This window comes from Loxodonta africana, chromosome 1, assembly GCF_030014295.1.
Source record: "Loxodonta africana isolate mLoxAfr1 chromosome 1, mLoxAfr1.hap2, whole genome shotgun sequence".
NCBI lineage: Eukaryota > Metazoa > Chordata > Mammalia > Proboscidea > Elephantidae > Loxodonta > Loxodonta africana.
Genome location: NC_087342.1, coordinates 212,590,860 through 212,613,190, shown reverse-complemented (window position 1 = coordinate 212,613,190; position 22,331 = coordinate 212,590,860). Strand labels below are relative to the sequence as shown.

General features: G+C 39.3%; 1 protein-coding gene across 17 annotated transcripts in view; it reads left to right on the top strand.

Annotated features, from left to right (window-relative positions):
- The window catches only part of PLAGL1 (PLAG1 like zinc finger 1), a 146,340-nt gene that overhangs the window by 85,798 nt on the left and 38,211 nt on the right, over positions 1-22,331 (top strand). For 12 of the 17 annotated variants that reach the window (XM_064291741.1, XM_064291674.1, XM_064291724.1 and 9 more), the window contains exon 2: positions 8,568-8,606. The gene's annotated coding sequence lies outside the window, so the exon portion shown is untranslated. Of the gene's footprint in view, positions 1-8,561; positions 8,607-11,808; positions 21,579-22,331 lie in introns of those variants that run through there. The other 5 variants (XM_064291750.1, XM_064291738.1, XM_064291739.1 and 2 more) reach the window with 2 other exon arrangements.

Here is a 22,331-nt window from a genome sequence, read left to right as displayed (position 1 = left end):
AACACGTGGACATGTCATTCATTGTGAATTTAACATCCGTTAATGTTTTAAAATCTGTAATGTATAGGAACATTGATGTTTCTGACACTTCTCAGGGTCGGGGACTATTAAAGTAACACAGATTCATAGTCTTTGGAATACCATGGATCAAAAATTTCACTTAAAAGAACCAAACCAAACCCGTTGCCATCGAGTAGATTCTGATTCATAGTGACCCTATAGGACAGAGTACTACTGTCCCGTAGGGTTTCCAAGGAGCTGCTGGTAGATTTGAACTGCCAACCTTTCTGGTTAGCCATAGCTCTTAACCACTGCACCACCAGGGCTCCAAATTTCACTTAGTGTACTTTAATTAGGGATTTTGTTTTATTTTTTGTAATGACTTGCCTATTTTCTGGCAATCTCAGTTCTTTCCCACAATGTTGGGAGTATACCATATTTTTACCCAAATAATGCACACCTTCTAAGTTCGTTTGCCAACTGCACCCTCCTCCTCAAGGTATTTTTGTAAGTGCGAAGTGCTAATTTTTTTTACAGCAACATGTAAAAAAAAATTGGCATGGCAGCACTTATGAAAATACCTCACAGTGGGGGAGGGCATGGTTGGCAAACAAATGTAGAAGGCGCATATAACTTGTGTAAAAATATGGTGGATGATGGAAAATACTCTGGTTTTAAAGCCTAAACTTGTTACTCAGTAATTCAGATTTTTAAAAACTGGGGTAGATGTCATCTCTCTGTCTCTCTGTTAATGTGTGTGTGTGTGTCTGTGTTAGGATAACTAAAACCAGAAAGGAATATTAAATTTTTTCTATTAGGTTAACAACTCAAAATAATCTTGAAATTACCAAATATTACTGAATTTCCCAGCCCCTTGTTATGCTGACTTGGATAACAGGAGGAGAGAAGAAGAAACGGCTGGTGCGTGAGAAGAGGATTGGTCAGAAATTGTGTATATTGAAGACCATGTTTACTTCATGAATCTTCTTTTAGAGGGCCTTAGCTGTTTAGAAACTGGCATTCCTATTCCTGTCATTGTTTTGAGTGAGTGGAGGGGTATAGTCTTTTCCATCTGGGTGTTTGGTCTTGAGTTACCTGTATATGTTATACATGTTATTTTTAAGGGAAATATCAGACTTCATTGGGCAAGTAGGATGCAAGGCTACATAAAGTGTTTTTTTTTGTGTGTGGGGGATGGGGAGCGAGGGCTCAGGAAGAGCTAATGTAGAGCTAATTAAAGTAAGAGTGGCATCTGACCTCCCTCTTTGATTCATAACAGTTCCTCCTGAACTGTTGCTTCCTGATCCCCATTTGGAAAGAGGAAAAATTAAATGAAGTCAGTGGAAAGGAGATAATAAATCTGTCAGAAGCAGGTGGCTGCAGTAAAAACACAAATACAGACAGTGCACAGTGGCAATTGTGAGGTGCCCTAGAACTAGTTAGAAGATCAATCTTATAACGGGAGAAATTCAGTATAAGCAGAAAGCTCAAAGAATAGTCTCTCTTTAGGTAAAAAAGACGACCAGGATTTGACAACTACGGCTTGATAATTGTTATTTCCATAATTAAAGAAAGAATGCATCAACTGAGAGGGTTTTATCAGTAAGGAACTTGGTGTCATTTCTAATATGTCCAGGGGAGAAAGCAATCTGATGAGCAGAGAAGACTGTTCAGTCCCCAGTAGCGTTACTGCTGTGCGGGGGGTGTGGTGGAGATGGACATTCCAGGCTATCAATCAACAAGTGATAGAACTGCCCGTTAAGATCGTTTAACTAACTTACCTTGTTTGGATTCTACTCTAAGAAACTTTGTGTATCAGTCAGAAGAGGCTAAATTATGCTGTAGTAACAGACAATCCCAAAAGTGCCAGTGGTTTAACACAATAAAAATTATTCGTTTGTTTTTTGCCCGTGCTACATGTCCAGAGTAGATTGGTGAGATCCCTGTTTTACACAGTTATTCAGAAATCTTCATGTATTGTAGATAGACCACCTGAAACATGAGAGGGGGACAGTGGTTTCCTCAGCACAGGTAGGTAGTACTGGAGGGCTTTGTGCTGTTGATTAAATGCTTTGTTCTGGAATACATGTTGTTTCTGCTCACATCTCTGGCTAAAATGAATGATATAGCCCTATCAGAGTAGAGAAATGGACTTATCCCATGTGCCTAGAAGGAGAAAAGGACTGTATATCAGTGGAGCACTGAAAGTCTCAATCACAGTCAGCCCTTTTGGTCACTAAACATTCCATTCATTTTCTTCCCAAACACAGAATATACTAATTCCTCCCCAAGAGTTGTCAGTTAACTTTCCATCCAGTTACTGCGTCCCAGTCAATACCTAGGATTTCTGGGTCATGTGCAATCATTTTTACATTAGACCTTGGTATGATTTCTCTTGATTAGGAGATTTATGAAATGAAAATGCATGTTATCTGCACACACTTACATACACCCCACTCACCACTGTATACGCCACACACCCGTTGCCATCCATCAATTCCAACTCATAGTGACCCTATAGGACAAGGTAGAACTGCCCCATAGAGTTTCCAAGGAGTGCCTGGTGGATTTGAACCGCCGACCTTTTGGTTAGCAGCTGCAGCTCTTAACCACTATGCCACCAGGCTTTCTGACTGTATATACCTTAATAAATAATGAGAATAGTGACAGGCTAACCACAGTAAACTCTCCCATCTGGAAAAGAAAAACATGGAAGACACATAGGAGTCACTGGTTCATAGCAATTTTGAAATCCCTCAAAACAGTTATTGGGACACCCTGGGGTAGGGAAGTGTTTCTCGATTAGGCCCTGATTCTGTCGTTTTCTTTTTCATTTTTCTCAAAGCTCTGGCTCTGCCCTGTGGGAGGGTCTTTCTTTTTTATTATTCTCTTGAGCCACATATGAAGTGGAGGTTAGGGAATATGCCCTGCTTGGGAACTGAGCAATGTTTTCTGCCTACTTTCTGCATGTATAAGATTGGGGGCCAAAAAGCCATTTTAAAACTTCAACTAGTAGACTGGTTCTCTTTGGCAGTACAGTTCCCTCCAAAATTTAGAAGGTTTCTTAGCTATTTGTTTCTAGTCGTTTCTTTTTGCTAGTAAACACACCTATAGTTTTTTGTTTTGTTTTGAGACCTAGTTCTCAGTTCTGACACATGGATTTGCGTTCTCCTGTAGCTCTCTCTGGACCTAAAGAAAGTTATCATGGGACCGTCTGGCTTCTATTTGAAAGCTTTACATTAACCTGGTGTACTCCTTCAGTCATTTTATCTAGGTGAAAAGATTTAAGGGATACCTTATCTATCCTTGCCCTGGGGCAATATAATAATTAAAAAAAGTTTTTCCTGGGCTTATGACTCTCAAAATCTAATTTTTAGTTGTTAGGGTGGGGGTTAAAAAGTAGTTAGTTCTGGTAAGGTTGCGGTCTGAGATGTCTGGAATCACTTCTCTTCACTTCTTGAGAACTGAATACTTCTTTTCTGAGATCGTCTCTTTCTTGAGGCACCTTCCAATGCAGCCAGTAATAACCAGTGCACACTATGAACATTTTGTTTTCTGACCTTTCTTCTAGAACTACAAAGTTGATGAGACAGGCAATCTGCCTGCTGAGGTATCAGAAGCGAATGTTCTACCAGATATTTTGCCACCGTATAAAAATGTATCACCATCATTCCAGCCTTCAGTACCAGTTTTCTCACCATAAACCAAAGCCACACATTAGGCTTTTACTAAAGCAGCATCCTACCTCTGGTACCAATTTCTGTACTACTCATATGGCAACCCCATGTGTACTGGAATAGAACTGTGCTCCATGGGGTTTCCAGTGGCTGATTTTTTAGAAGTAGATCGCCAGGCCTTTATTTGGAGGTGCCTCTGGGTAGACTCAAACCTCCAATCTTTTGGCTAGCAGCTGAGCATGTAACCATTTGTACCACCGAGGGATGCCCCAGGTAGAGCTAGGGAAGAAAAATGTCCTGATTGGTATCTTGACAATTATTGTTCTCATTTTTTTTTTTTAATTAATAAAGGCCTATTAACCAAACCCAGTACTGTCAAGTTGATTGTGACTCACAGCGACCCTATAGAACAGAGTAGAACTGCCCTGTAGGGTTTCCTAGGAGCAGCTGGTGGATTTGAAGTGCTGATCTTTTGGTTAGCAGCTCAACACTTAACCACTGCACCACCAGGGCTCCAATTGTCACATATAAATCAGTTTCTTATGTAATTGCTTACAGCAAATTTGAATCAGTTCTATGTCTTCTGACATCATGGAGGTATTGAGACTATGTCATGACTCTGTGAGTGATGCCCTTGCCTTGTTAACATCTAATGGGAAGAACCAAAAAACAAGATGTAATCGCCAGAAGAGCAGGCAGCCTGGTGGATGGAATCCATGTGATCTGAGTCAGATGTCAGATGCTAGCTCTGTCACTCATTAACTGTCCGATCTTGGGAAATGTTTTGTTCTTTTGTTCTCTCAGCCAAAATTTTCTTATTTGTGCAGAGGTGATAAAACCACTGACTCTCTGGTTATTATGACAAAGAAAATCATGAATACCAAGTGGTCAACATAGAAAACAATCTTGGGTCAAACAGGTTCCTTTTTCCCAGTTAAAAATAATGAAAAGCAATGAGACGTTCTAAGAAGTAAGTTTTGAGATTTAATACAGGGAGGATGACATAAGGGAGGATGGAGGAAGGGATCTTGGAAGATAAAGTCCTTAGTCTCATGTCCTGAAAGGAGTGCTTTAGGGCAGCCCTGGGCCCTTGCATATCACCAAGGGAGGAGGCACACACAGTTTTTACTGTCTCAACCTAGCAGTCTCCTTTGAGCCTCAGCGCCCTGGTTTGATCGTTTTGATGACCTTGATAAAGATCCTTTGATAGAGTAGTGGGAATAAGAGCCAAGGCAATGGGTTAGAAAGTGAATAGAGGGTAAGGAAGTGGGGATTGTTTAAGTGTTCAATTCTTTCTGGAAGTTTGCCTGAGAAAGGTGGGAATATAGAGTGGGAGGTAGAAGACAAAGTGAGGTCAGTGAACGCAGAGCATGGTTATGTGTGTGTGTAGGGGGCGTTATCTAGCAGAGAGAGGGAGGAGGAGGATCTGGAGGAGATTTTGAGTGGAGCGGTGGGGTTGACCTCTGATATTAGGAAGGGCATTTCCTCCTGCAGGGGAGCATGTAGATTTAGAGTTGGAAAGATGAGTTGCTCTGTCCAATGGCTTCTCTTTTTCTCAGTGAAGCATGCAGTGGGGTTGCTAGCAGAGAGATGTACGTACAAGAGTAGAGTGTAAGGAGGACAATTGGAAGAGGCAGTACGAAACAACTAGAGAGTGGGGAGACAGCCTAAGTCCAGAACAGCTAGATGATGTCCACCTGCCACCACTGACTGCTATGACAGGATTCACAATAGAGGGTTCTGGACAGAGTGGGAGAAAAATGTAGAACAAAATTCAAATTCACACACACACACACACGAAAAGACAGACTTACTGGCCTGGCAGAGACTGGAGGGACCCCCGAGACTATGGCCCCTGGAGAGCCTGCGAACTCAAAACAAGCCACTCCCGAAGTCCACCTTTCAGGCAAAGATTAGACAGGCCTAGAAAACAAACAGTAACACACGCAAGGAATGTGTTTCTTAGATCAATCAAGTGTAGGAGACCTAATGGGCAACACCTGCCCAAAAGCAAAGATGAGAAGGCAGGAAGGGACAGGAAACCAGGACGAATGGACACAAGGAACCCGGGATATAAAGGGAAAGAGGGAGAGTGCTGACACATTGCAGAGGTTGCAACATGTCACAAATACAATTTGTATATAAATTTTTGAATGAGAAGCTAATTTGCACTGTAAACTTTCACTTAAAACACAATTAAAAGAGTGGGGAGGTGTGGAGTTGTTGGGCAGTGTCTAGAGCTCAGTTGAGTCTGAGCTGACAGAGCTAGAATGAAGTCACTTTTCCTGGCTGTGAGAAGCCACTGCTAAGCACTCCCTCTCCCTTCTGCTGCATCAGCCTTTCTCCTCTATTGTTTATGCATATTTAATATCCCTCGAGGCACTCTTTAGTCTCACTGAGCGCCTACCTGGGCTTCCAAGTTACTGCAAAAAAAAACAAAAAACATTGCCATGGAATCATTCAGACTCATAGTTATCCCCCCTGCCCCCCCCCCAAAAAAAGACCCCAAACTGGATGAAATTGAGTTGATTCCAACTGATGGCAACCCTACAGGATAGAGTAAAATTGCCCCATAGTGTTTCCAAGGAGGCGCTGGTAGATTCAAACTCCTCACCTTTTGGTTGGCAGCCACAGCCCTTAGGCACTAAGCCACCTGGGCTTCAGTTATCTCCCAGGTACCCATTATTTGGTTAACTCTCTTGATTACTAAATTGCATAGGTTTTCAGTGGTCTGTCTTGCCTTTTTCCCCATAAAAGCAGCACTTGCTGTGGGGTCAGCTCTGATTTCGTGGTGAACCCATGTGTGTCAGAGTAGACCTGTGCTCCGTAGGGTTTTTAGTGGCGAATTTTTTAGAAGTAGGTTGTCAGACCTTTTTCCTGAAGTGCCACTAGGTGGACTGGAACCTCCAGCCTGTCGATTAGCCATTCACACCACCATTACAGCCTTGGGGCACCATATTAATGGCTTATTGAATAGACACTTGGTAAGTATTATTGAGTGATTGGCATAACTGTGTATGTGGTTTTACAGAAATGTCTGCTAATCTTCATTAGTGCTGTATTATTAAGCTAATAAAGCTTGTCAGAATAATAAATTATTACAATCCAAGATTACTTTTAGAGTTTTAGAGCTTGGCTGCTAACCAAAAGGTCACAGTTCAGATCCACCAGCTGCTCCTTGGAAACCCTATGGGTCATTTCTACTCTGTCCTACAGGGTCTCTCTGAATCGAAATTGACTCGACAGAAATAGGTTTATGGGTTTTATTGACTAGAGAACCTAATTTTGAAGATTTTATCTCTGACCAAAAATTTCACGCTTCTTGTCATCTTTTCCCACTTGAGTATTTTGAGAGTAATTATGGCTACGTATAAATCTCTGCCTGGTATCCCCAACATACATTAAAGAGAAGCTGTTCAGAACAGGCAGTCACTTTGTTGTCTTAGTATAAATTTTTTCCTGTCCTTTGTTCTGGCAATTTCCCATCACTTACTGTTTGAATAAAGCACTACTTCCATTTTACAAATTATTGTTTTGGTCATTTCCTTATTTTCTCTATATTAAAATGGGGTCCCTGATGGCACAGTGGTTAAGAGCTCAGCTGCTAACCAAAAAGTCAGCAGTTCAAATCCACCAGCCACTTCTTGGACACCCTATGGGGCAGTTCTGTTCTGTCCTAGGGTTGCTGTGAGTTGAAATTGACTCAACAGCAATGGGTTTGGTTTTTTTTTTTTTAATATTAAAATGAATTTTACCAATAATCAAGTGATTTACTTGTCATAGAAATTGCTGATGATACAGAATGAATAGATTTCATCATCACAGATTTTTTTTCTGAGTGACAGTATAGCCCAAGTCCAAGGAGCCCTGGTGGCCCAATGGTTAAGCGCTCAGCTACTAACCAAAAGATAGGCAGTTCAAACCCACTGTCTGCTCTGTGGGAGAAAAGATCTGGCAGTCTGCTCCTGTAATGATTACAGCCTTAGAAACCCTATAGGGCAGTTCTACACTGTCATATAGGGCCACTGTAAGTTGGAATCAACTCTACGGTAACCAACAACAGCATAGCCCAAGCAGTAAGAACCTGGACCTACATGCGGGGTTTGAATCGCGCGTCTGCCACCTGCTAGTTGTGAGTTATAAGATAATAGATATGAAATACTTAGACTGGCCCATGGTAAGCACACTAAGGTTTCTCGTTATTAGAAAATTATTGAGAATATCAAATTCATACAGCACTTTTAGTGATCCTTTTCACCTTTTCATTTTTGAAGGGAGTAGTCTAGGCTCTGGTAACAACGAGAAGAAACTTTTCCCTAGAAAATTTGTTCCTTAAACTAAAATCTATCGTTCTTTAATGCAGAAAAATGGAATCCTTTATTCATGCCTTGGCATATAACTAGTCTCTTAGGCACAATGAATAAAATCCTTAATGTTTTCAAACAGATATTGTTTGGTGTTAATGGTTGTGCAAGGGTCTGGGGACAGGAGAAGGAGCATGGGGAAGGAGGTGTAGGTGCGGTTATCAAATGGCAAAAAGAAGGATCCTTCTGGTGATGGAACTGGTCCGTGTGCTGACCGTGGTAGTGGATACATTAACCTACATGGGATGAAATTGTATAGAACTGTATTTACATACATGTACAAATGAATGCAAGTAAAATTGATAAATCTGAGTAAGATCAGTGAATTGTATCAATGTTAATGTCCTGGTTATGATATTGTACTATAGTTTTGAAAATTGATACCTTTGGGGGAGACTAGGTAAAGGGTACACAGGTTCTGTTTGTATTATTTCATAAAACTTCTTATGAATCTGCAATTGTCTTAATAAAAATATCAATGTGTAGCAATTATGTAACAGTAATAAATATTTTTATTTGTTTTTAGGTTGTTCCTGCCTGATTTCATAAACTGTCATTGGCCTTTGTAAGTTGATATTTTAATTATTATTTTTTTGTCCTCCACCCGGACACCTTGTATTCTCTAATAACATTAGAGTGATTTTCTAGTACTTATCATGAAGGTGGCACAGACTGGGGAATATTGTGTTCTGTTATACATAAGGTCACAACGAGTCAGAGCTGACTTGATGGCAGCTAGCAACAACTGTTCTAGAAAACCGGGAGCAAAAATTGCAGTAAAGCCTTATTATTTGTTTCATTTTAAAGTCTGTTGCACTTTTTTCTATGCTGTTAGGCAACAGATATTCTGAGGACGTTTGAATTAAACATCTATACATCTTGGGACAGGGACATCTGCTTCTTTGGAGTGATTTCCTGCCGGGGTTGTGATGAGGGCAAGCAGAATGCCATCTGCAGAGCTGAGGTTGCACATCCATCCTGATGGACATCACAGTCTGTACCCAAAACGTTTCTGCAGCAGGTGGCAAAAGCAACAGCACCACCCTGGGGGAAAGCCACTAGGCTGAGTGGTGGTTTAATTAGCAAGATAAAATGAATTCTGGTTTCATTTAGCTCAAAAATTCACAGGTAAATGAAAGACCCCAGACTGAAAGAATTTTAGCTTCATTTCCATTTTATCCTTTGGATTAGCCATATTTCTGTTTCATAACTTTTTGTTTGTATTATATTGAACAAAATTAAAACTCCCATTATTAGTGATGGATAGTCGTTTTCTTAAGCCAGAAGGTCTAACCATTTGAAATAGAATTTGAAAAAACATTTTTAACCTGAGAGAATGAGTTATTCCATGTACCACTGAAAATATTTACAATATTAAGGAGGTTTTACTTGGCCTGTTAGAATAGAGATTGCATTGCCAGTGTGGAAAAATAAGTTTATAAACTGTAAGATGAAGCCAGTGTTTTTAAATTTATATTTATGGTATCATTTTGGTGGAGAAGAATTGAAATATGCTAAACTAATTTTAAAGACATCTCTGAGAAGGATCATTGTCTGAAGATGGTTTCATTCATTATTATTTTAGCAGCTGAGGAGAATGCTCTTACAAAGTAACGTAATGGTATTTTCCTTCTCTGAGAGTATCTAAATCAATATCTTGTATCTTGTTCTAGCAGTTTTTGTTTCACCTATTTTGAGACCACCAGGAAGACAAATACCCCCAATACAGCTTTCCCCAAAATATATTCCTTAGAATAATGTCTAGGTAGGGATGTTAACTGATGTTATATGGAAAAAGGAGTCTATGGTCAGGTAAATTAGGGGAGAAACAGTTAAAATTGTGACCTCGTTGTGTGCCATCAAGCCAATTCTGACTCATAGCGACCCTATATGAGAGAGTAGAACTGCCCCCGTAGGGTTTCCTATGCTGTAATCTTTACCGGAGCGGACCTCTAGGTCTTTTTCCCTGTGGAGTCACTGGGTAGATTTGAACCATTGACCTTTCAGTCAGCAGCTGAGTGCTTAACCATTGCACTACCAAACCATTGCACCACCAGGGCTCCTTAAAATTAAGTTAGACTTGTTTATTTCTAACAAGGAACCCTGGATGCCCAGTGGTTAAGAGCTACAGCTGCTAACCAGGAGGTCAACAGTTTGAATCTACCAGCTGATCCTTGGAAACCCCTCTGGGGCAGTTCTGCTCTGGCCTATAGGGTTACTATGAGTTGGAATAGAGTTCATGGCAATGGGTTTTTTTTTTTCCCCCCCCTAACAAGACTGATTATCTAAGAGAGGCTGGGGTCTGTGTTTCTCAAACTTAATTTCACCTTGGAACCCTTAGGTCATCAAATACAACATAGGTCTGGTGCTCCATGGAAATTTTGGGGGAAATGTTGCTTTAAAATTTAGGAAATCGTATAGATGACAGGCTCTGTTCCACATTTTCCACAATGGTAGCAAAAGAAAATAAGGACACTGAGCTAGAATGGAGGAAGTTGCAGCATAAAAGGACTGTTAAACAAACTTAAAACAGTTGACGTAGAGATAAGTCTAAATAATTACATAAATATGACGATAAATACACATTTTTGAAACCCTACAAGTAAGATTATGTGACGTATCTGTCCTTATTTTAGTCATCTACGAACTCCCACATCAGTGTTTCTCATTCCTTGAAGATTTAGCTCTTGGCTCATTGTCATCTCCAAGACTACTCCTGTCCTAGTTCCTGGTGATTTTAAGGCCACATAAAGAGCCTTCCAATACCCTGGGTTTTCAGGGTTCTTGACTTCCTTTCTTTCAATGACTTTGTCCTTCAGACTACTTCAGCCACTTCCTCCCATGGTCATATGGTAGATCTAGTCATTAACAACAACTACGTTCCCTACGTGATCTTGATTTCAAGCCTACCATTCTCCTATCTACTACCTCCTATCTTTCCAGCTCAGTTTTTCCAACCCACCTTTCCACTCTCAGCAAATTTTTTACCCCATCTAGACATAGGACTTTTTCCGCTGTACCACATTCCCCTCATATCCTCACCTCCTTCCTTACTCAATGCAAGTACCCTACTGCATCATTGAAACCACCCATACAGATGGAAAATACAGCAATGGGTGGATATTAGTGATGATTACACAGCATGATGTAATTATTTTCATTGACTTGCATAAGAGACAAATGCTGAATTGGCAGATCTATAAACTACTTCTTACAGCAATAAAAAAATGGAGGAAAAAAACCCACCCATACACCCTCATCTCCCTCACCCGTCTCTCTTGGTTTATTGCACTTAGCTGTCTAAATCCCAGTGCCTTGGTCTGCCTACTCCATGCTTGAAGCTGTCCAGCTGAGCAGAGCTGGAGAAGATACCCAGCCGTGCTCATTGGTGTTAATTTAGCTATTAGATTACTATCCTCAAGTGGGCACTTAATGTTTTCTTGCAGTTTGGTCCGTTAACCCCCCAGAAGATATTTAAAACATCTTTTTCCTTAAACTTCCAGTTTCTTTTCCCTATTCCCCCTCTCAAATGATGACTTTCTTTCATTTTTCACTGAGAAAATAGAAACGCCCCAGAAGAACACTTCCATAAGCTCCCATCACTGCATTTACCAGTTCACCTGCACCTGTACCAATATATTCTTTTTCTTCTTCCTTTTTGGATTAACTGCTCAAATCCAGCCTGAAGTTTGTTTTGTACTTGTGTTCTTAGATTCCATCCCCTCTCATCTACTCAGCCATTGTCCCTTCTCTCCTTTGCATTATGTATCTCCCCGCCTTTACTTAAAAAAATAAAATATCTCCCATTCCCCTCTAGTTACCACACTATTTCTGTTCCCTGCTGCTGTTCACGCAACTTCCCAGCCCTTACTTTCTCACAGTTCCATTTTGATCACATTTCAGTCAGACTTCGGCCTCCGCCATTCCACCAAAACTCTCTTGAATGTCATCAGTGACCTCCATGTTGCAAATCCAGCAGTTAGTTCTCAGTTCTCATCTGACTTAGCAGCAGCATTGATCCATTTGACCATGCTCCTCCATGAAACACTTTCCCCTCTTTCTTCCAAGTGTCCACACTTTCTCAGTTGAACTTCCTTTTTTCCATGGCTAGTCCTTATCAATCTTACTTGCAGATGCCTCTTCATTGTCCTGACCTCCAAAGGCACAGCCCTCGGACTTTTTCTCTGTCTACATGCACTCTCTTGCCTCATTCAGTTTCATGGCTTTAAATATTTATATTTTCTGTCAACTACTGAATTTATATCTCCAGTGTGAACCGCTCTCCTGAACGCGAGACTCAGTGTCCAACTACAAAATATCTGATAGGCATATCAAACCAAACCTATCTAAACTGAGCTCCCTAGCTCACCCCTACTCCCAACCAAACTTTCTTTTTCCTCAGTCTTCCTTATCTTAGTAAGTGGCAACTCTTCTTTCTGTTGCCCAGGCCAGAAGCCGTGTTCGTTTCTTCTTTCTCTCACCCTCCACACATCCAGCTGTCAGGAAATGCTGTCATCTCTACCTTAAGTACACCCAAAAGATGAACACTTTTCACCACCTCTACTGCTACCACGCTGGCCCAAGTCTTCATCATCTTTATATTGTAGTAGTCTTCTAACTGGTCTCCCCACGTTTCTCCTTTCTCCCCTATAATCTATCCTCCAAACAACAGCCGATAAATTATTTAAAACTGTAAGTGTGATCATGTTGCTTTCTTGCTCTAGTGTCTCCAGTGCTTCCCTATCTCACTTACAGAGGCTTATCAGCCTCTGCATGATACAGGCCGCCTGTTACCCCTGACTAATCTCTTATTGCTCTCTCACTCGCTGTAGTAACCACTCCAGTTTTCTTGTTCTTACATCTGAGTTTTGCAATTGTCCTTCCTACAAATAGCCACATGACTTGCTTCTTTACCTCCTTTAGGTCTTTGCTGCATTGTCATTTTCTCATGGCCTTCTCTGGCCAACCTGTTTTAAATTGCCACTGTTTTCCCCTGCCTCACCCTGCCAGCACTTCCTATCACTTCATTCCTTTATTTTTCTGATCATCATCTGATACATATTTTACTTATTTGTCTGCCCTTCGTTCCAAGATAAAGCTGCACAAGGAAGGGAATGGTTGTATGTTTTGTTCACACTCATGTATCCTCAGCACCTAGAACAGTGCCAGAAAACAACTGCTCAGTAAACACTTGTTGAATGAAAAATGAATGTTCAAAAAAAAACTCCATTGTAATTTGGGTTGCATACCCCAATATATATTTAAAAAGATGGGAAGTGGGATGGGGGAAAGACAGAGTGTAGTAGTTACTGACTTTACCTAATACACCCTTCCCTTGTTCCCTCCTAACCAGAGAGATGGGTAGATGACTCAAGTTGGGGCAATTTTTGTATTCTGTCCTTGTGGTGCCCTGGTCCTGGGATGGCCATGTGATCCAAGCCAGACCAACTTGGAGGGCTTCCCCTGGGGTTTTGATATTTCTCACTGGAGCTGGAATAAAGAAATATTTCAAATCTTGTCATGGATCCTCTTAGCCATTAACGAACCAATAGACTAAAGATAAACAGCCGTACACTATAGTAACATAAAGAAAGACTGAGTAGCCCAGGTACACACTATAATAACATAAAGAATAAGAGTCTTGTTGTGTGCCATTGAGTTGATTGCAACTCATAGTGACCCTGTATGACAGAGTAGAAATTCCCCATAGTATTTTCTTGGCTGTAATCTTTATGAGAGCAGATTGCCAGGTCTTTATCCTGTGGAGTGGCTGGGTGGGTTTGAACTGCCAGACTTTTGGTTAGCAGCTGAGTGCTTAACTATTGCTCATTGGAATAAGACTAAATATCAGTATTAGAACTCTGTATTCTCCAAACAGATAATATACCAAGTTATTACTGCCTTTGAAACATTTAGAAAAATTAACCATGTACTAGCTCATAAAAAATTAATAATACAAAAAGAGATATTTGAGCAGATACAAAGGAGATTCAGAAAATTTCAAGTAGACTCTATATAAAGTTCTACATAAATAAACTAAAACTTGCAGTGTACGAGACACTACTCTCTCAGGTACCTAGTGCTGCTATAACAGAAGTACTACAAATGACTGGATTTAACAAGCGGGGATTTATTTTCTCACAGTTTAGGAGGTTAAAAGTCAGAATTCAGGGTGCCAATTCTAACAGAAGGCCTTCTGCCTCTGTCAGCTCTGGAGGAAGGTCCTCGTCTCTTCTGAGCTTCTACTTCTGGGTAGTCTTCATATGGCTTGGGATCTCTCTTCCCCTGTCTCTGCTCTGCTCACTTGTTTAATCTGTTTTATATGTCAAAAGAGATTGACTCAAGATACACCTGCACTAATCTTGCCTCCTTAACATAACAAAGACAGCCTGTTTCGTAATGGCGATTATAACCACAGGCATAGAGGTTGGGATTTACAACACATATTTTTGGGGGGCACAACTCAACCCTTAACAACCAAAGAAGGCTATCTTGACCTGGTGGGCCTGTTTGCTTTCCTGATAAATTCTTTGTAACATTCATAAAACCAAAAAACCAAACCCATTGCTGTCAAGTCGATTCTGACTCATAGTGACCCTATAGGACAGAGTAGAACTGTCCCATACAGTTTCCAAGAAGTGCCTGTGCATTCGAACCGCTGACCTTTTGGTTAGCAGCCGTAGCTCTTAACCACTATGCTACCAGGGTTTCCTGTAATGTTCATAGAACAATTAATTTCATGCTACATAACTTCCAAGGCTCAGAAGAGATAAATATGTGTACACACACACACGCATATATGCTTTAAGAGGCTTATGTAACGCTCGTTAAAAGTTAACAGCCAACAATATTTTTAAAATATTCACTGTCAGTAAAAATCCACAAATAAGATTAAAAAAAAAAAAAAAATTATCTACTGTGACCAAATAGGGCTTAAAGAAGGCAAAGATGATTGGGGATTTTTTTTGCATAAACTATTTCTCATCAGTAATTAAAAAAAAAAAATTTGAACTCAGAGTCCAGTGGGACATTTAATAACATTCAGCACCCATTTTTGGTAATCTTTTAGGAATATTATTTTGTTATTATGGTACTAAATATTTGTTTTCAGCCACTAACCCATTGTATATTAACAGCAAAAGCCCACAAATATTTCCCCCAAAATCGGGAGTAGTGTTATGATGCCCATTAATATAGTTGTATGAATTGTAGCCAATGCAATAAGACAGGAAATATAAGTAACAAGTATAGTTATTAAACAAAGAGATAACATTAAATTTTTATAGGCAATATGATAATAGAACTATGAAAATACAAACTAGAAAATCAGTTATAAAACTCTTAGAATTAAGAGAATTCCAGGAAGTAGTTGGATAAATTATATAGAGTCAATAGCAATACTTGAAGCTTAAATGAGACAATTGGTTCCATTTCTAGTAGATACAAAGAAGCCAACGTGCCAGGATTGACTCAAAGAAAGAATGTGTATTTACTAAATTTTCTGCAGTAAGTGTATATAGTTTTATTATCAGAAAATAAGTAATAAACTTCTTAAGGAAGCAAGATACAAGATTTTAATACTTAGGGGTAAGAAAAATCTAGAGCTAGACCCCAGGTTCTGCTGAATTTTGTCCGTGATAGGCTTTCCAAGATGACTCAGTAAGAAAATTCGAATGGCTTTGAGGACTTTAGTGTAAGGACAATTAAAAGTAAAATGAAATTTCAATCATTTATATGAAATCTCAGTCATTTCAAACTATGTTTGAAATTTCTTCTGGAATATACTTGAGTTTTCTTTTGCAGGGTTTGATTATAAGTTCTTAGGTAAAAAATAGATCTTGATATTTTTAATAAATGATTTCAAGGCCCATTTTGTTACTGAGGACCTGGAGGACTCTATCAGAATTCATTTCTAGGCTCTCCTTTTAAAGCAATAAATTAGGCAGCAGACAACATGGTAGAGAGCATCCTTGAATTTTGGCTGTAATGCCAATAAGTATATGGTCAACCATGAACAAGTTAATGAACTTTTCTTAGCCACAGTTTTGTCTTTGATAAAATTTAAATAAAAATACCTATTAGGCTTATGAGTATTAATTGCAGTGATAGCCCGTTAAAGAAGGAATCTTCAAATTTCTACTGTAAAGGGCCAGATGGTAAATATTTTAGGCATTGCAAGCCAAATGGTCTCTGTTGCAACTACTCAACTCTGCTATTGTAGTGTGAACGCAGCCGTAGATAATATGCAATTGAATGGGAGTGGCTGTGTTCCAATAAAACCTTATTTACAAATAAAAAAAATAAGCAGTAAACCAGATTTGGCTTGTGGGACCATAGTTTGCAGACTTCTTGCTTTAAAGGATCAAATTGTTCTGGTAGCTTAACTGTGTCCCAGAACAAAGCTTAACTGTGTCCCAGAGCAAAGCTCTTTATGTTTAAAGAAATACAAAATATTCATTAACCAACAAGGTAAAAGTGCACAATGTCTAGCGTTTAATTAAAATTTACCAGGCATTCAAAGTAGTGTAAAAATTAAATAGCGAAGAGAAAAATCAATACAGGCAGACTTAGAAATGACACAGATGGTAGAATTAATAAACAAAGATACTGAAATAGTTATTATTACTGTGTTCCATATATTCAAGATGATAGAGGAAGCATAAGCTTGTTATGGAGAGACATGGGAGTTATAAAAAGACTCAAATTGAACTTCTAGAAGAGACAAACATCTAAGATGAAAGCTACACTGGGTGGAATTAATGGCAGACTGGACACCACAGAAGAAAAGATTCAGGGAACTTGAAGACATAGCAGTAGAAAAGGGGGGAAAAAAAACTTAACAGAGCATTATTGCACTGTGGGACAACTTCAGGTGGCCAAATATATGTGTAATTGGAGTACTCAAAGGAGGGGTGGGTATAGTGATATTTGAAGAAATAATAGCTGAAAATTTTCCAATTTGGGTGAGAACAATAATCCCACAAATCTAAGAAGCTCAACAAATTGACACTTATAGAACACTCTACCCAACAACAGAAGGATACACATTCTTAAGTACACCCAGAACATTTATCAAGATAAACCATATTCTGGGCTATAAAACAAGTTTCAGTTTAAAAGGATTCAAATTACATAAAGAATATTCACAGACCATAATGGAATTAAACTAGAAATCAATAACAAATAAGTATCTGGGAAAATAGTTTGTAGCTTTTCCAAATAACCCAGGGGCACATTTTGGACCAAAAAATACACATTTTAACAAATTTCAAAGAACACAACTCATACAAAGTATACTTTCAAACCACAACAGAATTAAACTAGAAATCAATGACAGAAAGATAGCTGGAAAATTCCCAAATGTTCTGAAATTAAACAACATACTTCTGAGTAATTTATGAGTCAAAGAAGAAGTCTCAAGAATAGTTAAAAAAATATTTTGAACTAAATGAAAATAAAAGTCTAGTTTAGCAAAACGTAGATTGCAGCTAAAACACTGTATAGATGGAAAGTTAATAGCAATAAATGCAACTAAAAAAATAAATAAAGATCTTTTAAGTTTCTACCTTAGGAAACTAGAGAAAGAAGAGCAAGTTAAACCTAAAGCAAGCAGAAGAAAGTAGTAAAGAGCAGACGTCAACAAAATTGAAAACAGTCAACAAAATGGGGAAAATCAATGAAACCAAAAGCTGGGTTTTTGAAAAGATCACTGAAATGATAAGTCTCTAGCCATGCTGACCAAAAATAAAAAAGAGAAGACCAAGGCATAGATTACCCATATCAGGAATGAAAGAAGGGCCATTATTACTTACCCTATTGACTGTACAGGACTATTAAGGGAATGCTACAAACAGCTCTGTGTCCGCGAATTTGATATCCTAGATGAAATGGACCAATTTCCTGAAAGATACATACAAATTACCAAAACTTACTTGAGAGATAGCTAGCCTGAATAGACCTACATCAAAGGAAGTTGAATTCGTTAAGTTAAAAACCTTCCAGAAAAGAAAACACCAGTACCAAAAGGTTTCACTGGTGAGTTCTACCACACAACCCATGGGTCAAAAAAGAAACCAGAAGAAATGAAAATGAAAACATAATATTTCCAAATGACCCGGATACAGCTATAACAGTGCTTAGAGGGAAATTTTCCCTGCTGCATGCCTATGTTAATCCACCAGGCGCTCCTTGGAAACCCTATGGGGCAGTTCTGCTCTGTCCTATAGGGTCACTATGAGTAGGAACGGACTTGATGGCACCTAACACCACCTGGCTGTATTAGAAAAGTATGGTCTCAGTGACTTGGTGCAGGGGATTGTCTTAATTGTCTTCACCTACTTAAATGTCTTTCATTAAAAAGTTGGTTTTATGCCATTGGAGAAGACAGACTTAGGGGTGGTTACAAAAAGGTGGCTTAGCTCTTTGTGGGAAGGAGACATTTCATCAGAATTCCCCAGCTATGGGCTGAGTTTCTTTAGCAAGACATGTTCCTTTACATATATTCTTAAGGGTTCGTCACAGCCCTTAATTTCTCAGGTAAATGGTAGGGAAGAAAAAAATAATTCTCAATATTAATAGATAAAAACATATTTAAAATGGTATGTTATATAACAGGTAGCACAACATAAGAAAGAACAGTAATCTTTAAAATCACAAAATTGTAGAGTGAGAAGGTACCCTAAATGCTATTTAGTCAAACAGTGGCCTTCAATAGTCATCAGGATCTTGGATGAAATTTAAAAAAGGAACCATTTACGTTTACAAATGAACAAGCCCAGTGAAGGATAACTAAATCATTAAATGACATACTCAGGATTCAGAGAAAATCTCATCAAGCTCAAGGCCAACCAGAAATATTATGCGATGTCTTCTGTACTAGATAAAAAGTTAAATTAAATGTCATTTCCTCTCTAAATCATCTCCTGGCTGTCCCAGCATTAGTGGCCTCTGTCTCTGTCTTTTCAGCTCTGTACTTTTACAGGAAACCCTGGTGGTGTGGTTAAGAGCTACGGGTGCTAACCAAAAAGACTGGCAGTTTGAATCTACCAGGCACTCCTTGGAAACCCTATGGGGCATTTTTCTCTGTCCTTTAGGGTAGCTATGAGTCGGAATCGACTCGAAAGCAACGGGGTTTTTTTTTTTTGGTACTTTTACTGTACTACCTACAACAGTACCACCCATGGATAGGATGTTTGTGGAAAATGAGACAAGGAGTAAAAAATAAGATGTGCTGTTTACCACTGGCAGTCTTTTCTTGTGCTAGAAAATTATCTGTTTTTCTTAGTTGTATGAGGGTCAAATGAAGTAAGATAAGTAAAGCACTGTCTATGTACACCAAATAATATCCCTATATGTATTCTTTGGAAACCCTGGTGGCGTAGTGGTTAAGTGCTATGGCTGCTAACCAAAGGGTCAGCAGTTCGAATCCGCCAGGCACTCCTTGGAAACTCTATGGGGCAGTTCTACTCTGTCCTGTAGGGTCGCTATGAGTCGGAATCGACTCAACGGCACTGGATTTGGTTTGGTTTTTATGTATTCTTCTCTTCATGTGGCAGCAGTCTTGTGACATTCTTCCTAGCATACTAACACATTTCTACTTAAATGGCTAAATGGCAAGAAGTAAAGCAGAAATGCACAGAAAAACCATATTGCTGCTTTATAGCAAATAAGGGTTTGCCTCGGTTAGCTTTTTAAAAGATCGTGTTTCTGTTCTGTACGGTAGATTCTCTTTTATGACAGTTTGATCTTGGTTCATTAGTTGGCCCCCATAAATGTTGACTCGAGTGCTAAAAATGTTAGCCCTAGAGTGGGATCATGTAATCCAGAGTCTGAAAGTTAAATTTTATGACTTTTTATTGGGAAGAAAGTGTTTTTTCTCCTCCTAACAAATTTTACATTGATTTTCATCATCAATGATAATAGCTACCATTTATTGAACATTTATTATATGCCAACACTGGTCTAGGTACTTGATATGTTATCTAATATGATCTTCCACAAACCCTATGAGAAAAGGTATTATTATTACTCCTGTTTTACATATGAGGAAACGGAGGTTCTGAAAACATTAATTGCTTCATGTTACTAATGACTAAAAGACGACACCAGAATTTGAACATGGATCTGGCTCCAGTGTTTATGCTGTCAAACACTGCCTCTCATTGAATGAAAGTGATACAACGCATTGGGCTTAAAATTTGATGTTGATAACCCTGGTGGCATAGTGGCTAAGTGCTACAGTTGCTAACCAAAACGGTCAGCAGTTCGAATCCACCAGGTGCTCCTTGGAAACTTTATGAGGCAGCTCTCCTCTGTCTTGTAGGGTTGCTAGGAGTCGGAATCGGCTCGACAGCACTGGGTTTGGTTTTTGGTTTGGTTTAATACAGTGCATTGGGCTTAGAAATTGATGTTGACTACTTGTTTAATCAGCACAATTATTTATGCATCTACTTGTAGTAAGAGAACTTCAGTGAATAATTATAGCCATAGCACATAGCAGCTAGGTATAATGGAAACAGCATGACACTGGGAGACAGAATATTTGAATTTAAAGTTTTGACTCTGCTACTTATTAGTTCTGTGACTTTGGCAAGTCAGTTTACCTCTCTTGTGCCTATTTTGGTCATTCAAAAATAGAAATTAATAAAACCACCTGTCCCGGTCGTGGCGAAGATCAAATTGATATATCTATTAAGTCCTTCGCAAATACTTTTGAAAGATTTGTAAGTGAACTAATGAGTATATTTGACTATTTGCCATACACTTTCTTTAAGTAGTAAATTTTCTGAGTGCTTTTTAAAAAATTACTCGATATATACAAACTTTAGTTTCCAGAGAACCACTGTTGACTTGCAGAGTGATCTCATATAGAAAGGGGCTCTGTTTATAAGACAAGCTTTTTTCCATGAGATGGCATGGTTTTTGTGGGATGATTACTTCACAGTACCTTGTGATACAATTCTTGATAGACATTTCCATCTCTGTTCTGGAAGAGTCAGAAAACAGGTTAAATGTGTCACCTAGACCCAAAGTAAGTCAGTGCCAGAATCAGATGTAGAATTCTTAATTTAACCCCCATTCCTGTGTACTAACTAGCTACCTGTGCAGTTCAGAGCTCCGTATTTTCTAAGTTTATTTCTGGTCCAACCTGAACATAAGTAGAAGCCTTTCATCCTTGAAGGCTGGTCAGCCCACTGTCCATAATGTCGTCTTTGACATCAGATGAACACTCAGTTAGATGGATGACTCTGATGTGGGCGGTGTGGGAAGGTTGTATTCCTGCCACTTAGCTGTGCTCCTCTATATCAAGGAATGAGCGTTCCATACCTTTCATTCCAGTATTGTTTATTTTCCTTTGGGTTTAGGAATTTTGAAACTTAACCCACCTATTCCAATGTTGGCTCAGGATTAGTGACAGAAATGGGTTGGAGCACAATAATTTTTGTGTGTTTTGTTACAGGTGTTCAACAAAGGTTGTTAAAGAAGCAGCTCAGAGTTCAGTGGATATCTTGAAAACCTTTTAATTATATTTATCACTGTAGGTAACCAATCAGGATGGTTCATTTTCTTTCATATCCCTGCTTGCTGTCCCCCTCCCTCTTTCCCTCTTGCTCCTACAGAAACACACAGGACTCATTCACACACAGACTGTCATTTAGGAGCTTGGATTACCCAGTTTGAGTGGTTACCTAGGTCAGACCAAAAAGCTGATTGTCATATCTCCTGTTCACGTTCTTGTTTTGCAAACAGAATTTATGCAAACTGACTCTCTCTTTAGGCTGTGTGGCCATCACCTCAGCTCAGCTCTTAGTTCATCGTATAGTGGTCGCTCACTGGTGTAAGCCATTAGCATTAGCTCAGTAGTGAACTAATGAGTGCTGCACATATAGCAATACTCCTGTGACTGTTAGAACTATTCGGTGGAGAGTAAAGTTTCCAAATAGTTTGAGTACCGTGACATGGAAGAAATTGCAAATTGTGACGTGAGACCATCACTGGTGGGACCGTAGGATGTAGAAAGAAAGGGAGAGTGAGGGGGAGAAGTTTATTTATGGAATGTCAGGGAGCCATTGAGGCTCAGCAGGCCCTCGAAGCAGAGGACTTCCCTCCGTGCTTGTTTTCTCCCTCTGACCTTGGATGAACTAGCGCGCAGTATATTATGCCGGGTGATTGTGCTGGTTTGTCATGGTTAGCATTCTGGACTGTCACTGGAATGTAGGAAACGGATGAATTTGAATTGAACCATGAGGTGGTCTGCCGGGCCCTCTCCTTGTCTCGAGGAAACCTGTCG